Source organism: Microtus ochrogaster, linkage group LG3, assembly GCF_000317375.1.
Source record: "Microtus ochrogaster isolate Prairie Vole_2 linkage group LG3, MicOch1.0, whole genome shotgun sequence".
Lineage (NCBI taxonomy): Eukaryota > Metazoa > Chordata > Mammalia > Rodentia > Cricetidae > Microtus > Microtus ochrogaster.
In genome coordinates this window covers 28,791,030-28,795,269 of record NC_022029.1, presented here as the reverse complement: position 1 = coordinate 28,795,269, position 4,240 = coordinate 28,791,030, and positions in this window count along the sequence as shown.

The following is a 4,240-nucleotide window of genomic DNA, read 5'->3' as shown; positions in this document are numbered from 1 at the left end:
AATATCAACACCAGTACCTACAAATATACTGAGACAGGCACTCCTATTTCTAGTGGGAATGTGGCTTGTGACTGTACACTGGTAAGTTAAGAGGACAATATCTATTTGAAATTTCTACATCTGGACTGGAGAGATGGCGCATCACATATGAGCTGCTCTTCCAGAGGACCAGGGTTCCATTCCCAGCACATATGGCAGCTCACAGCTGTCTGTAACTCCAATCCCATGGGATCTGATGCTCCAGGGGGCACCAGGCATGTACATGGTGGACAGACATACATGCAGGCAAAACATCCATACACATAAAATAACTGAATAAATTAAAATTTAAAAAATAAATCCCACATCTGAGACACCACCCTATATAAATGTATACTAAAGAATTGACTATAGACGCAACAAAAATAAACTGGAAATACCCTGCATGCCCTCAAAGGTGGAGAAACTTCATGGTCAGAGTACATTCATTTCTTGGGATATTATGCAGCTATTAAAATTAATGAGGTTTTTATCTAGATATCTATTTGCTATGACCCACACACATCCAAATGAACAAATAAACAAATAAGCAAGTTTTATAAAAACACTGACAGTATGTTTTCAGATGTGAAAAAAGATCTGAACACAAAGATCATAATGTTAATATTTATTATCTGAAAATGTGTATTAATTACTTAATGTGATAAGGAGGAGCCTGTGAGTCATATAATTCTGTGGGTAAAATGCTTGCTGAGTGTCTGCGGGTTACTGTTGTGATGAAACACTATGATCCAAAGCCACTTAGGGAGGAAAGGGTTTATTTGGCTTCCACTTCCACATCACTGTTTATAATGGAAGGGAATCAGGACAGAAACCCAAACAGGGCTGAAGGTAGGAGCTGATGCAGAGGCCATAGAGGGGGGCTACTGACTGGCTTGCTCCTCATGGCTTCCTCAGCCTGCTCTCTGGTAGAAATGGCATGGTACCATTCACAATGGCCTCGGCCCTTCCCCATCAATCAGTAATTAAGAATATGCTATAGGCTTGCCTACAACCTGCTCTCATGGGGGTATTTTCTCAGTTGAGGTTCCCTCCTCTCAGATGACTTTAGCTCTTATCAAATTGACATAAAAATATTCAGCACACCAAGCAAGACTGGGAACCTGAATTTGATCCTGGAAAAGTGGGAGGAGAACGGTTGTCCTCTGATTTCCCCACGTACAGCTGCACGTGTGTACAGAGCAATAATAATAAACAAAAACATATAAAGAAAATAAAAATGAACAACATCAAAGCAGAAAACACTTGCAGCTGAGTGGTAGGCACTCAGAGTCCCAGCTACTCAGGAAATTCGAGCAAGAAGTTCACTCGAGCCTGAGTTCAAGGTCAGAGTGAGCAACATGGCAAGACCTTGTATCGGAAAAGAAAAACATCAGGGCTGGGGAGATGACTCCGAGGGTAAAAGCAATTGTCCCACAAGCTCGATGACCTGAGTTCAATTTCTAGAACCCATGTAAAAAAAACTAGATTCTAGCTTGGCCTTCTAGGAGGGAGTGTGGGACGGGGCTCATAAGGCCCCACCCCACCTGAGTAGCTATTGACAGATGGTGGCTCTTGGGGAAGGAAAGTCAGTTTTTCTTTAAGGACGTGGCTCCTGGTAGAACAACCACACTCCAGTAGATGGCCTCACACCCACACATAAGTATATGGACATCACAAATTGGAGTTAATGGGTTGGGTTATTAAATATAAATAAATAAATAACAAAATGAAGTTGTGGGTATGGGGAGGTGGGGTGTATCTAGGAGGAGTAGGGAAGGAGCTGGGGTGACTGTGACCAAAATGTAGTGTATGAAATCCTCAGAGAATAAACAAAAATATTTTGAATAGAATACTTTGGCATTGTATCTGCAGAATTCTTATGGGGAGATGGCAGGCAAAGACAGAAGAATCTGAGGAACACTGGCAGGTCAGCTTGCCTGGAGTATAAATCACAGCATCAGATACAAGAGAGACCGTACCTCAGCAGATGGAAGGGAGAACCCAATCCCCACATGACCTTCACATTTGGCAATGTGATAGATGTATGTGCGCAATTATATAAATTTTAAAAAAAATATCTCTTGCCTTCAAAGAAACTGAACTTTTTCTAGACCTTGCAGGAAGACCCAGAGTGAAACAGAAGTGGGAGAGAGGAAAGGATGAAGAGAGGAAGGTGGGGGACATGAGAGATGGCTCAGTGGTTAAGATCACTGTCTGCTCTTCTAAGAGACCCAGGTTCAATTCCCTGCACCCACATGGTGGGTTACATCTGTAACTCCAGTTCCAGGATGTCTGATACCCTTTCCTGGCCTAAGTAAGCACTACACATGCAGTGGCGCACAGACAAACATGCTGACCAAACACCCACACACATAAAAACTAGAAATAAATTAAAAACAACAGCAAGAAAAGAAAATCACCAGCTGTTTCATCTGCTCTTTATGCCAGTACCCTTTCTGCAGAATGTTATACTAAGCTCTGCTTTGCTGTTGCTAGTCCTTTTTAACGGAGTTTCCACACAGACACAGTGAAAGGCCTGCTCAGGCTCTTCTGGACACTGGGGACTTGTGTTTAGAATAACACAGAAGGTTGTTCCCCCATCATCCACGTGTCTCTGTATAATTCCTTGTAAAAAGGAACAAGAACCTGGGAACTCCAGCAGCTGACCTCCTGACTCAGATCCATCCTTGTCATGCCAAGCACCATTCAAAATTAAATACGTGATAATTTATTTAGTCAGTGTGATTGATCGACTGCTTAGTATTTTCCAGAAACTTTCTTTGGTGACACAAGTGACATGAATCCTTTTTAACGGAGTTTCCACACAGACATAGTGAAAGGCCCCACTCAGGCTCTTCTGGACACTGGGGACTTGGCTCCTCCCGCCCAGGACCATCTTGCTTAGGGGCTTCTGAGTTGAGAATGGGTACAAGGGGGGAAATCACTAACACCTGCTCTAGTTCTTCACGTGATTCCCATACCACCTGCTTCCCTCAGAGAACAGGTCACTTGGGACAAGAACGGGAACAAAATAATTAGCATCCTCCTTCTTAACAAAGAGCTTGGGGATGGAGTCCCCAAGAGTCCCCAAATATAAGTATCTGCCAGGGCCCTTGGCTTTCTACTCATCTGCCCCGGGCTGGGGGCACATCTGAGTTTTTCTCCCAAGGACAGCAGGTTCATCTCAGCTGTCACAGTGAATGACTTCCTGTGCCCTTCCTGGGGTCTGAGCCCTGACCTCTGTTTGTTCTGGTGGATAATGAATAAGGAAGGCCGTTGAGAAGAACCCTTCTTTGTTGATGCCATTCTGGTGAGCAAGGGAGGGAAGGACAGAGAACAATAAGATGGAAGAGGCTGAAGAAAGGGAACTCGGCTCCTTCCTGACTGGAGGATGGTGGGGGTAGCCAATTGTAGACCGGAGAGACAAACAGGAGGGGGTCAAACTCAATGTTAGGACATACGTGCAACAACATTTGTGCAAATGGGAGATTCACAGAACAGGGTCCCCAGAGGGATAGTTCTTCAAATGGTCCTCAGACCAGCTCTTTTTGGGCTTTTAAAAGCTCCCCACACCGCAATGGGGATGGTCCAAAAACTACTACCATAGGGCAACGCAAGTCACCCACCAAAGACAGCTGCAAATGCGTTTGTGACAAGGAATCATGGCTTCACCCAGCAGACAGGAAGAATCTGACATTGCCCTGCAAACACCTCAAACTCAAACCCCACCCCTGTCTTGCAAAGTAAGACCCATCTTGGGATTGGTGAGCAGGGAGAGGATGCTAATGACCTTCCTGAATTCCCTGTCCTGTGTCTTCCACCTCAAGGAGCCTGCCTTAAATCTGCCTCCTTTGCTCTCCCAGCACCTTGGGGGCGGGGCCATCACCATCACACCTGTTGACTTTCTTTCTCCTCCTCTGTGTTCTGTTTCTTTGTTTTGGTGTTTGGGTTGGAGGGTGGGGTGGGGGTAGGGGCTTGTTTTCTTTTCTTTCTCCTTTTTGGGGTAACGTAGCCCAAAAATAACCTTGAGCTTCTACAGGAATGGCAGGTATGTACTTTACCGCTGAACCCTACCTCTAACCAAACACTTTCTTTTCTTTCTTTTTCTTTTTGAATTTTTAAAATTAACTTACAAAGTAATGGACTTCCATGTGAGATTTTCATACATATTTCATTTTGATTCATTATCTTACCCTTCTCCATCATCTCCCTTCCCCCA